We start from the raw sequence: 15,133 nt of genomic DNA on the forward strand, positions 1-15,133 counted from the left end.
ATACGATGATCAAATAAAATATGTTTATAATTATTGGTGTAATATGACATGTAGGCTGTAGCAAAGGTATTTATAATTTAGTATGAGAAAATATGAAATGTCATTTTTTTTATAATTAGACATATGATTATTTATAAATTGAAATGTCATCTGCCAGCTTCATATTCAATCAAATATTGAACAAAAATATTTTATTTATAAATTTAAAAGTTCTTGAGTCTCACGCTAAGATTTCTGTTCCGTATATTTTTGTGTCTTTCTGTATATCTTTGTATTATTTTGTCTATTTCTGTGGTTGGAGTACTTCTCTCCAACTTCCAAGTGTTGAAACACTTTCTATGTGGTGCGGGGGTAATACTTTCTCTGTCTCATTTTATGACGTAATTTTATATAATTTTTAATTTGTCGTCCCAAAAGAGATGTCGTCAATTTTTCTATAACAGAAAAATAACATAACTTTAATTTTCCTTTTACGCCCTTCATGAAATGATATACAACCACAACTTTCAAAAAAATTATTTCCTTCTTTCTTAAGATTTATGACTAGTCAAAAAGTAGGCATAATACATAAATATGCCCTTTAACTTGGCTTCAAATCACATTTATGCCCTTCAACTTTTGGTGTGCACAAATAGACACTTAAATTTGTATAAAGTTAAACAAATAGACACGCATGTCCTACATGGCAACCTACATGTCATTTTTTTATCCTACGTGGTATCCTACGTGTATAGTGTCATGTAGGACTCATGTGTCTACTTGTTCAACTTTATTCAAGTTTAAGTGCGTACTTGTGCATACCCAAAGTTGAAGGACATAAACGTAAAATGAGGCCAAGTAAAAGAACACATTTATATATTATGACCAAAAAGTACCACGTAAACTGAAACTAAAGTAATACATGTTTATCAATAAGATATTATCACCTTGGGAAATTGGCTCCTATCCTACATGGAATTGCATATTGTTGGGAAAACTGCATGACCAACTAATAAACCTAAACTTTTCAACCATGTTGTTGGCAATATTATAATAGCAACTAATAAAACAAATACTTCCCTTCCAGCATTTTTAACACAACCAACATGATTTTTTGCATTTGGGAATAATTTATGCAAATTGTCACCTTCTAATATGAGGAATTCAATTGCAACAAAGTATAGTTCAAGATATAAGAAAAGTGATATCAAGATTCTTCTTTGTTACCAAAAGCAAATTCACCAATATCCGGATATGTATTGATTGATGGTGAAACACTCATGCATTTTTGCAAAAGTAATCCTGTGTAACAACATATAATTGCTACTAAAAAAAGTAGCATCAAACATAACCATCCTCCTCGTGAAAGTGCATAGGGTATTATTCCAATACCTATATGAAAGAAGAAAAAAAGATTTCAAGTTTTATGTATCGAGTTACGGAATATTTATACAGTCAGGTCACTTATAAGGTGATTACATATAAATTTATCTATGTGATCATAAGCATAGGTAAGATGATAGAAATATTAATAAGTAACATGTTATAACATGTTGACCAATACTAATAACGTAAAAAAATGTTTACTGATGCATATAACTTCAATTAAAGTACTATACAACAACATATTCAGTGAAATCCCATAAGTGGGGTCTGAAGAGGGTATTTGGTGTATATACGCAGCCTTATCCCTACCCTATAAAGATAGAGAGGTTGTTTTCGATAGACCCTCGACTCAAGTAAAGCATAACAAAGCAAGAAAAAAAAGAGTATACCAGTAGCACCAACAAATAATACAATAACCGAAACAAAGGAAATAACAGGTAAAAATAACATGTATAAGAAAGTAGGCGGAAAATATTAATACCACTGACAAGGGAAACTAGATAGTGTGATTACCTACTAGCCTTTTTACATTAATTCTCGACCTTCATATCCTCCTGTCTTGGATCATGTCTTCGATAATATAAGTGATTATGACTTATTTCTACTTTTGGATGTGTCTTGAAAACAACAACAACAACAACAACAAATAATGAGATGTTTACCTGATAATGCATTAATACCATTGAAACATGTTCTAAAGAAAGAGGTTCCTTTACTAGGCTCCAGAATTTGTGGAATCTGATTTTGTGTTTCAATACTCTCCACACTTTGGGATTCCATATTTTTTTACTGTGACAATTAACATCAAAATGCTAGTTTATATATTGGGTTTTGGCAGATTTGTCTAGAATAAAATTATTCTATATATCTATATGTTTTTAGTTATTAATTCAAAACTCAATAACTAAAAAGCTAGATTCGATCTCAAACTCATACAGATGTAGGTGATGGTGCGTTCTGCTTCTCATCTAGAGAGGGGCGTTTAGCCACTTGACTATAAGGAGAAGGAGCGGAAAAAAATATTTTTTAGCGGTAATTAATTAACGGCAATAGCATAGCTGACGCTAAATATGCATTTTAATTAAAGGTAATTAGCTTTTTTTAAAAAAAATATTTCTAAAATCTATAGTGATATCAAATCAACTAATACCGCTAAAGATTTATCATTCTTTATTAATGTGTATATTTATTGCTGATAAAATTAGATGTTTTTATAATTGCAGTACTATATAGTTGAGCAATTGTTTTAACTATTCGACTTGTAGTGAAATATTGAAAATTAATATGTAAATAATAGTTATCTATGTATATCCATCGAATAAAATATTTTTTCTATCAATGTTACATAGTCTAAAAAATATACTACAAGTGCTTATAAAGTAATACTAGATACACGACCCCGTGCCAGCACGGGGATCAATATATATTACTAATTTTTTGTCTCAATGTGATATCATGAAACTTGAGAATTTATCAAAATTTTTATATGATTTTAAAAATATTTTAAGTTGTTAATTATTGTAATTTATAGTACTTTTTTTTACATAATTTTAAAATAATAGTATATATTATTCTCTTTGTTTTAATTTATGTGGCATATATAGAATTTCAAAATTAACTTTTTTTTGTCTTTTAAATATATTAAATTATTAATTATTATAATTTATAATACCTTTTTAATGTAATTTTCAAATAATATATGTTACTTTTCATGTCCAAAGTAATGTGACATTGATAGATTTTTTGGAGTCAAGTGATTTTTTTATATATATTTTAATTCTTTTAAAATTATTAATTATTGTGATCTATAATACTTTTTACGTCAATTTCAAATAATATATGTTTATCATCTAACCAATTTTATGTGGTATCAATAGAATATCAAGAGTCAATCGAATTTTTTTCATATGACTTTTAAATATTTATGTTGTTAATTATTGTGATTTATAGTATTATTTATATTATTCTTAAATCTATAACCAACAAAAAGAATAAGAGAAATAAATTTAATACAAACAAAATACTAAATAGTACTCCCTCCGTTCCATTTTATGTGAGGTAGTTTGACTCGGCACAAAGTTTAAGAAAGAAATGAAAACTTTTAAAATCTGTGATCCAAAATGAATGATAGAAATTTGTGTGACTGTAAATCATTCTATTAAGAGTAAAATATATATTTTATAGTTAAATTGTTACTTAATATAGAAATATGTCATTTTTTTTTTTGACTAGCTAAAACGGAAAGTATGCTACATAAACTGGGATAGAGAGAGTAATGACAATACTATATATACAAATATTTAAATGAAAATTGAATAAAGAGCCGACATTGTAAAGTGAGCCAATGGTTGGGCCCACACAATTCAAGAGTAGAATATTTTGATAGGACATATAAGCCATTACGTAAATATTGATTGGTTTTTGGTCCAATAAAGAAAAGGTACATCTTAAAGCAAGAGAATACAAAGGCTCAAGAAAAGAAAAAGTAGGAAGTTACGAAAATGTCCTTGTCATACAAATAACATGTTGACGAAGACATGCCTGCTTGTATACTCTTCTACTAAGTATACTAGGTTGAAAGAAAAGAAAAGAAAAACGCGAGATATAATATATAATTGGGACTTACACGACCATAGAGAATCAATAATTGGTCCTAGCCATGTTTTTCATACATTATATTCAACGATAACAATTTCAAAAATCAATGAATTGTTAAAATTCTTCGAAGGTATAGTGATAGGAGCAATAATTGAGTGATTATTTATCGCAAATTAACTTTATGTGATCATGAGAAAAAGTCACCATCTACTTTAATTTTATTAATTGCTTCAACAAGTCCTATGTCCTGTCTTTTACCTATCGTAATTATGCAAACCATGATTTGTGCTATTCTTATACATTAAATATTTTGTTGTTAAGTCTTTATTTTAAGCACACACAAAAATCATGTTTTGTGATTATTTACGTGGAACGATAAAGTGAATCCCATTAGGGGTTACTCTCTCTAACTCAATACTCCCTTTGTTCTTAATTACTTGTCTATTTTGACAAATTAAGAAATAACAATTTTTTTAAATCTATTATACCCTCAATTAATTATTCTAAAAAAGGTAGACCTTTTTGAAAATCTTAAATTTTTAAGTCATCATTTCATATTTAATAAGGATAAATTGATAAACTATTTCAATAGTTATTTTCTTAATAAGTGTGACAATTCAAAAGTGGACAAGTAATTAGGGACAGAGAGAGTATAAACGAATTGTTGACATTATTTTATATTGACAAATTATTACTCTTTGATTTATGTCATTAAATATTTTTTTAAGGGTGTCACACCTTAACAATTCATTTATATTTTACTAGAGAGAGTACTAAGCTAGCATTTGGCAAATAAGTGGGACACATATGGATAAACTAGATACACGAGCATGTGCTAGCATGAGCCCAATATAAATTATTTTTTTCTTTCAATTTATGTGGCACAGATAGACTTTTGAAAATCAATCAAATATATATATATTTGAAGTTGTTAATTATTGTAATTTATAATATTTTTACGTTATTTTAAATAATATGTGTTATTTTCTCTGTCCCAATTTATGTGGCATACGTAAAATTTCGAGAGCCCAACAAATTTTATATATGTTTTTAAAGTATTTAAATTATTAATCATTGTAATTCATAATACTTTTTACATAATTTTGAGTTTCTTTTCTACTCGACTCCTTTTCATTTCATTGATTGGGAAAAAGGCTCCTTTTCCTACGGCCCGTTAAAAATAATATAATTTATTCAAATTTTATATTCATTAATACAATATAATACGATACTCCCTCTGTTTTTATTTATATGTCACTATTTTTTTATTTTATGTGCATTAATAAATTAAGTAAGTTTACTATTCTACCCTTATTTAATTTTTTTTGAAGTCAACTTTTCAATCAATGAATATGAACTAATTTATTTTGTTTAATTAATTTGACCAATGAACATGAATTATTCACTTAGTTTTTCTAGGTTGATCAAATATATATTTTCATGGCTAATAACTCACAAGCGTAAAATAGAAAGAATATTGTAATTTATACATTATTTTTATGAAATGACAAGTATTATGGACCAACTATTTATAGTAAGGATGACTTATAAAAAGAAACAGAGGGAGTATATCTTAATTCTCTATTTGTATGATACAAATAGAGAATTAAGATATACTCCCTCCGTTCCTATTTATATGTCACTATTTTAGATTTCACGTGCATTAAGAAACTAAGTAAGTTTACTATTCTATCATTATTTACTATTTTTTTGAAGTCAAGTTTTTAATCAATGGACATGAATTTATTTATTTTTATTATTTAATTTGACCAATGAACATGAAATATTTACTTAATTTTTCTATGTTAGTCAAATATATATTTTCAAGACCAATGACTCACAAGGGTAAAATAGGAGTAATATTGTTATTTATGCATTGATTTTATGAAATGACAAACATTAAATATTATATATTTTTAATAAGAATGACATATAAATAAAACAGAGGGAATATATATAGATATCTAGGTCGGTCCCGCATAAAATGACTTGTCTCAAGAAGATGTCTTTAATTTCACCACGTAACACATGGTTGATAAGATAAGCACAGCCGCATAGGGGCAATGCTCTATAACATATGATAATTGAGTTAAATGATATTGGGTTTTTGATCATTTGATGTCCATATAAAACAACCTTGCATTTTGTACAAGTAAAAGAAGCATTGAGTATTATTTAAAATGACCAAATTAGCCTCATTCAAATTAAATTTACTTCAAGCACACATGTTCACCACCTCGTGTGTGCTTACTGTGTGTTGTAGACTTATTAATAAGTAGTAAAGTTGAACTTTTTTATTAAAATAATAACTCAATTTACACATGCATACACTTCCTACTTTAATTATAAAAAAGTAATTTGCATCCATTAACGAAGTCCTTTAGAATCTTATATAAAATTAAAGTCTCAACTAATATATGATTATTTTTTTTCTAATTTTGGAATCAACCCACACAGTTTTGCACGCATCTTTATTATAACGTGTATATTATATTACTATAGCACTAAACCTTAACATTAACAAACAAAAATGGATTCTATCGATAAGGCACAATACATAAACGAATTTGTATTATACTATATGTAGAACACATTATGCCAGGTAGGATATTTACGTCTCACTACAACAAATTTGATTATGAGGGACAAATAATTTCATTATTTATAAATCATATTTCGTCACTAAAAATCTTGTGAGACGAAAAATAATCCGTCAATCATTCGTCACTAAATGTGAGTCGCTAAAAGTATACAAATACGATTTAGTGCTTCGTCGCTAAAAGTATTATTTAACTACAAAAATAAATATCATCCCCAAATGCTTAAACATTTGTCACAAATTTATTTGTCGTAAAAAGTATATATTTTTTTAGTTAATAGTATGCTTTGTCACTAAAAAGGTTATTACTACCGACAAAATTATATCGTCCCTAATTATTTTACTTCAATCAGTGACGACATCAATTTTCTCTAAAGTTATATGTATTTCGTAGTTGAACAAAATCTAATTTTGTAAAAAAAAATTTGTTCTTAAATGTATTAATTAGGGATAAATATATTATTATAAAAAAAGGGTTATTGTTCCTATTATCTCCTCATCTCAATTCCCCAAGAGGGGCGTTCCCACATTATGCTTTCTTGGGGACTCAAACTCACAATCTTAAGGTTGGAAGTGAAGAGTGTTTACCATCCGATCAACTCTCTCTTGTCTCTCATTTTTATTTTATTTTTAACTTCATTCACTTCTTTCAAATTCAACTTCTGTAGAAATAATATACTATATGATTATTTATATACATACACAAATGCATGAAATTTATCACCCACAACTCATTCAAATGTAGATTATATTTTAATTAAACTGTATATTTTTAAAAATATCTTTAAATATATTCAGTACGATTCTTTCATTTTATTTATTTATTTTTATAAATTTTATAAATTATTCAGTACAATTATAAATTTATATAAAATTAAACTTTCAATTTTATTAAAAAAAACTAAATAATCGGTTCAATTCGATCGGTAAATCAATTGTTCTAAAAAAAACATCATTACCCATAACTATAGTACTTCATCATAATATATTTGACTTCCTAATTGGTTCATTTCTTTCATTTTTGCTTTCATTTTTTAGTTTACTAGTATACATACCCGCGCGATGCGGGGAAAATAAAATAATATATAATAATATATATATATATATATATATATATATATATATATATATATATATATATATACACACACACTTATTGTTATTTGATATATCATGCGTGAAATTTAATTAATTAATTGATATATTATGAAATAAAATATTTAAATTAGTTACAATTTATAAAAAATTTACAACATAGCTTATAAAACTATTTTGATATTCGTTAAAACAAAACCAACAGACATATTATGTGAATTTCTAACAATGTCTTTATTAAAATACTTTAATAAATTATAACAAATTAATATTGTTGTATTTGATACTAATCCACCCCCGTAAAGGCTTAACTAATTTTTTTTCATAATATTTTTTATTCATCCTAGACAATTGTTTTCTTCATTGAACAGTTTGTTGCAAAGAAAAGTAGAAATTTCTACTTTATCTAAATATTTGCAAATATCCTTTCTCCTATTGAAGTAAAAAAACTTACAAAGATGGGAACTTTTTTAATCCTCTAAATTTCTTTTCTGAATCTATTATTATTACAATTTAAATTGTGAGTATAATTATGTTACGATTGTAATGAATTCTTTAAATGTATATTTTTATGTAATAACTAATATGGGCAAAAATAAATAAATAAATAAATTATATTTCATGATAAAGAATGGTTATCAAAAAAATAAGCTTCGATTCAATTTTGTTATATGATTGCAATTTGTGATATGTTCATAATAAATACAAATGTCATATCAAGATATTGTCAAATAATATAAATTTTGCTTTATTCAGATTTCATAATTTCAATGTCAATTCCTCAAAAGATTCAAACAAATTTTATATGTGAAATACTTGTCATTTAAAATATTACTCTCATTCTAAAAATAATTTCATAAATATGTGAAGACATATTTCATATGTTAAAACATATTTGACAATAACATGATTAAAGTGATTTTCAGAACATATAGATTTTTGTTGCATTTAGCTCATTGGCATTATTTATTATTATTAAATCAAATTATATATTTTTCAAAAACAAAAAACAATACTAACGGCATATAACTCAGATTTTATTCCTCTCCATGTGCCTTTAAGAACCCGTGGAGAAAGATCATTTTCCTTTATAATATAACAAAAAAATATTAGTCAACTTCTCAAGAATCTCTTATATACATAAGATAATATTTGCTTTTCTTATTTAAATAATATAAAAAAAAAGTAGGACTTTCAAATAGAACTTCTAAATTATCACCATTAAGGTAAAACGTTTGAATAGAAAACAACATAATAACTGAATTAACTTCATGTTTTTTCAACATTTTCCTCATCCTAGACAATCATGTCAAAAATCAACAAAAACAAAGTGAAATTATCCAAATAAATTCAAAGTGAGTAAAAGATAAAAAGTTTACTTACAAAGAAATTCGTCAAACTGCTTCATAAAATTAATCCTAAATCAGTCCTTACAATTTTTTCACCATTGTTGATCACCTTCTTATTCATATTTCAAAAAATAACTGCAATTACATGCAATTATATATATATATATAAAATCAAACTACATCACTATTTTCGCTAACAAAATTTACCTTTGTATCAAATTGATATAAATGACACTGCTCAGTTACATGACCAAGAAATCACTTAAACTCAAGTCACTAACTTCATCATAAAAGAGAATAGGTTTTGTAAATAATAGATTTTTCTGAAAAAAGTGGGTTACTGAAATTGTGGGCAATAGCTTTTTTTTTTTTGGAAGATGTCGGTTATTTTTATAGGGATAAAGTTAGTTACTTGTGTATTCAAATTCAAATTTTAAATTAAAAATAGGAGATATTTTTTTTCAAATAATTTCTTAATTATTTGTAGCATTGAACAATGGCACGTCACTTTTTATTGTCCAGATATAAATTTACGTCAATATTTATTGAAATAATTGAGTAATTAAAAACTGTAATCATTTATTAATGACTAATTGAATGATTCATGATACACTTGTCAAATAAAAATGCAATACCAAATAGGAGTTTTCAAAATATTAAGTATTATTGAATTATTATTGGATTAATTATTTAAATAAATAATTGTTTAGTTACTAAAAAATGGAGAATTTTTGTGGTGCTGACATGTGTCACTTTTTCTTCTCCTATTATATATAGATAGATTTTAATTTTCACACTGGTAGAAAAAGTTAATTGATATTAATGATACTAGTATACGTGCCCGCGCGTTGCGAGGATATTTAAAATGTATTAATTTTATAATTTAAAAATAACTAATATGAATTACTATTGAAGAATAAAAATGCATATGTTATAAACACCTAATGCTAATAAAATTAATTTTACCCTAATTTATGTGTAGTGAAATAATATTCTTCGAAGAAATCAAACAATTCTAACTTCTCCCTCTCATAGTATAATGAAGATCAATACCATATGTAGTGTGTATTTGATATTTGTACTAATTGATTGGTTTTAAATCCATGTATCAAATTTAAATTTAAACCTAGTATTAAAAACAATAATTCTACTTTGAGATTTGAACTAAAATCTAAATATAATTAACAAATCATATTGCAGCCTCTTTAGCACACTCCTCTCTGGTTTAATCCTGCAAAATAAGACTATTTTCATTTAATCAAATATAATTTAATTAAATAAAAATGCACAAAAAATAAATTTCAGCGACAAATTAAAAAGAATCACAACTAAATTAAATTATTTTCAATGCAAAATTTTAGGAAACTAAGAAAGTGGGTGAGGAAATTTAGGGATAATTATTTGTAGTTGAAGTTTCTTTTTATTTTTTTTAAAAACAAAATATTTTTTAAAAATAGTATTTAATTATATAGCTTTTAGAAATCGTGTAGCAATGGATGTGTATTGGACAAATTTGATATGATAATTTCTTATATTTTTCTCTTTATATAACAATATTTTTTTTACAATTTTGTCTATTGCTTAAATATGCTTTAAAGTTATTTAAACGTTAAGTTCCAAAATGTTTTTTTAAAAAAATTGTTTTATATTGTTATGTATTTTTAAAATTGAATTTAACCATTAAGTTCCAAAACTGTTTTTTTTTTTTTTTAAAAAAAAGCTGTTTTATATTGTTATTTGTTTTTAAAATTGAATTTAAACATTAAGTTCCAAAACTGTTTTTTTTTTTTTTTAAAAAAAAAAGAAGCTGTTTTATATTATTATTTGTTTTTAAAATTGAATTTAAATGTTAAGTTTCAAAACTGTTTTAAATTGTTGTTTATTTTTAAAAGTGAATTTAAACATTAAGTTCCAAAACCATTTAAAAAAAAAAACTGTTTTATATTTTTATTTGTTTTTAAAATTGAATTTAAACGTTAAGTTTCAAAACTGTTTTAAATTGTTGTTTGTTTTTAAAATTGAATTTATTATTTAAATTAATTAAAAATATCAGTTTTAAACTAAAATTCAAGAATAATTGTGGTACTGACATGTGGCTTTCCTCTCCTATTATATATAAATAGATTATTATTATTATTACTAGTATACGTATCCGTGCGTTGCGCAGATATTTAAATTAAAAATAAGTAATGTACATTGTAATGTATTATTAATATACAATTTAATATTTATAATATTAAAATTAAAATATTATGTTTATAGTTATAATTAGCTACATTTTTTGTTTTTAAATATATTTTGTTGAAATTTTAATAAATATAATATTTTTTTTTAATTTTAGTTTGATTAAAAAAAACAATTACTTTATGTGTTTTTACATGTTTGATCTATTATTTTTAATTATGGTTAATTGAAATAATATTATATCCTTGTTAGTAAATTTTAAAATCTAACTTTCACATGAAATGATTAATATCAAATTGTAGGCACGATATTCAAATTTTTAAATTTTGTCTTTCTATTTTTGTAGAACTCATATATCGATTACATGATATTTTCTTAAAATCGTCAAATTATAGTAATATTTTATTACTACATAATGTTTACATTTTCAAATCAATTTCGGAAAACACATTGAATAGAAATTAAAAGTTATATAAAAAGGCTAATCCTATAAGATGTAGTTGTTATTGAAAGAAAAAATCATTAAAAAGAGAGGCAAAATCAGTGAGGAAAAAAAGTTATTGTATATGTATTTTTCACAATTTACAATCAAATATAATTTATAGTTACATTGTCAGTTATATTTTTCAAATTTATTAATTATATTGTCTAACATATATTCTAACAATTGACATATTTTCATTAATCAAGTATAAAGAAGCATGAAATTTTTTTAACATACTTTAAATAAAAATTACATATCAAAAAAATATTCATAAGTTTTTGTTCTTTCATATATGAATTTTCAATCAAAAGAATCACAAATTAAAATTGAAATACATAACTAAAGAAAACTAATAAATTTCATCACCCCATAACCAAAAAGAACATTCATCATGTTTTTATCTACACAATCTTACTATTTTACAATGAATCTCCTTTACTAATGGAGGAGTAACATATCTTACTTTGATATTAAAAATAAAATTGCATAAATCATACATTAGAAAAATTAAAAACACAACTATTTTTATTTATTTTTAATTATATATAACATAAATAGAAAAAATAAGGCCAAACACGATTTTTTAAAAAAATAAACAAATTTACATTCCTAAATTTAGGCCTACAAATATTGTAAAAAGAAAAAGATTATGAATTGAAGAAGAATCCATCGTACATGAGAGCAGTTATTGCAGCCACATATTTAAACATAGTTTGTTAATTATTTTTTTTGTTCCTCTTTGAATTTATCTTCTTCTTTTTCTTTGTTTAAAATTGAAAAATATCCTTTTCCTTTTAAAAGATTTTTAAATTTAAAATACTTAGATTTTTTTTTTTTTTTAAGAAAGACTCCATCGTGTGTATGTGGAGTAATTATTTTAGCTATGTATTTAAAAATAGTTAGTTAGCATTTTTTTTTGTAACTGTTATGATTTTATCTTTTTCATTTTTTTGTTTAAATACAAAAATTTCCCTATCTTCTAAAATATTTTTAGTTTTTAGTTTCATAATTAAAATTTATTTTGTTAATTAAATACAAATTATGTGTTAAAAGACTCCATTAGTTATTTTAGCCACATATAATATTTTATTGTTCCTTTTCTAATTTCATCTTCTTCTTTTTATAGAATTAAAATGTAGTCTTATCCTTCAAAAAGATCTTCCAATTTTAAATATATTTTTTTTAATTTCAGAAATTTAAATTGATATTTTGATTTAAATATTTTCAAATATTTATGGTAAATCTCAGATGAAAAAAGAGCACTTATCTTTCTCTTTTTTTTTTTTTAAATAATATTATCTATAAAATATTTTTAATTTTTAATATTACCTTTAAAATATTTAAAATTCAAAATATTTTTACTATTTTAAAAATTAAAAATATTTGTATGTTGTTTACGATAAAGTTTATTATTCAAATCATGCATATTGTAATTTGTTGAAATCTTTGGAAAATTATGTATAGTGACAAGTATGTATGACAATAAGAAATCTTCCTTTGTTAGAATTGTTTAAGTCATCAACTGGGATATTCACACAATATTGAGCAATAACTATCCATTTGTTATAGGGCCTTACAAATGATTCAATTTCTATCTCCCGAATATATCAAAGATAATTCATAAGCCATAAATTTTGCTTAAATGAATTTTATCTTATTGCAAATTGCAATATTAATGACATAAATCAGACATTCAATAAAAAATAAATGAAAGATTTTTCCTCTTTTGTAAATCATCTGCAAAGAAATGAGGAAAAATACAAAAGAAAGTTCATAAGCCATAAATTATGCTTAAAATGAATTAATTTAATCAATTTGGTTCAATTATTGATTCAGATAAAATATATCTAAGATCTCCATATACAATATATTTTCTTGATTAAAAAAAAAGAAAACAAAAAAGGAATAAACACTTTAAAAACTAGTCAATATTGTCAATCTTACACTCTTGGCTTGGCAATAAGTAAAATGGAAGTTGATATTTGAAGATTAGGTTGAACTAAAGTTTCATCTTAATGGCCTGAAATGCAGAAATTGGCATGATCATCCTACTCCCAACAAACCATAAGGGTTCGAATTTTTCTTTGAATGTGATTTTTGTTTTACACATTTTTGATGAATTGGTTTAAAAAGGTGTGGATGATGTAGTTTAAGTAGTATTTTTTTTTAAGATGTGGGTTAGGAGTTTAGACGTTTTTTAAGGGATAAGGTTAGTTAATATTTGAAATTCAAATTTTAAATTGATTATTTAATGCCTGTGGGTTCTTTTCATTTTATTTTTTTTGGATTGGAAGTTTTTTCTTTATATTATTAACTAAGGTGTATTATATCCATAATTTAATATATTTTTAAAAAAATAAAAAAAATAACCCCATTTAACGTAATCAGAGATTCAGATCCACAATTTTTAACTTATTTTATATATATTTTTTATAATCAGTTTATAAATTTTTATTTCTTGATTATTAATTTAAAATAAATTTTTTAAAAAGAAACTACCCCATTAAAAAATAAAAAAACCACCCATTTAACCAACGAATATCCACAATTTTTAACCTTTTTTTTTTTTTTATAATCAGTTTTTAAATAAAAATTTAGTTGGTTACTTCTTTTTTTTTTTGTTGTTAATTTTAAATACAAATTTTTAAAAATTGAAATTATTTTTTAAATTTTTAGATTTGTTGAATTTTTCTGGTGATGACACGTGACACTTTTTATCACCTCTCCTATTATATATAGATAGATATAGATATAGATTATTATCATATGCATTTATTTTTCTATAAATAAGGAGGTTGTGGAAAGATAGTTAAAAATATTTTTCCACAAAAAAATCAATCATAAACGTTTGAAATTATTTAAAAATAAAACAGTAATTTATTATTATGTACTAATTAATAATAGTTTTTAATTATTTTAAAAACCTATTTTTTTGTGGTGCTGACACGTAGGCGCTATCACCTCTCCTATTATATAGATACTAGTATACGTACCCGCGCGTTGCACGGATATTTTAAAATGAATAATTTTTTTAATTTTAAAATGAAAATTATGAATTATTAGTGAATAGTGAGAGTATATATTTATATATATTATATATTATTTATTTATTTATTATTAATTTTTATTTTTTATCAATGTTTTATAAATTATATAAGGATACATAAAATTAATTGTGTTTTAAATATTAAAATTTTGTCCACAATGGTATTTTTAGTTCAATATATTTTGTTAATTTCAAATTATATCTATATATATTTTATAAAGAAAAACATTTAATGTTGAGATTAATAAGGATAGTTAGAAATCATGTATCTTTAACTAATGTTTTATTCAAAATCAAAAGATTCAATATATTGATATATTTAACTAATGTTTTATTTAAATTTAAAAAATTAAATGACATATTGATACATTAGCAATTTACTATTTTTAATTTGTGTGAATTATAATAAAAAA

At 23.8% G+C, this 15,133-nt stretch overlaps 1 protein-coding gene and 1 pseudogene across 1 annotated transcript in view; one reads left to right on the top strand and one right to left on the bottom strand.

Moving 5' to 3' along the window:
- Nucleotides 1-1,371, bottom strand: part of LOC125868390 (amino acid transporter AVT1I-like) — a 100,213-nt pseudogene extending 98,842 nt beyond the window's left edge.
- The window catches only part of LOC125868999 (putative late blight resistance protein homolog R1A-3), a 130,546-nt gene that overhangs the window by 55,228 nt on the left and 60,185 nt on the right, over nt 1-15,133 (top strand). The gene's annotated exons all lie outside the window — the stretch shown is intronic.

This window comes from Solanum stenotomum, chromosome 6 (assembly GCF_019186545.1).
Source record: "Solanum stenotomum isolate F172 chromosome 6, ASM1918654v1, whole genome shotgun sequence".
In the NCBI taxonomy this organism is placed as follows: domain Eukaryota; kingdom Viridiplantae; phylum Streptophyta; class Magnoliopsida; order Solanales; family Solanaceae; genus Solanum; species Solanum stenotomum.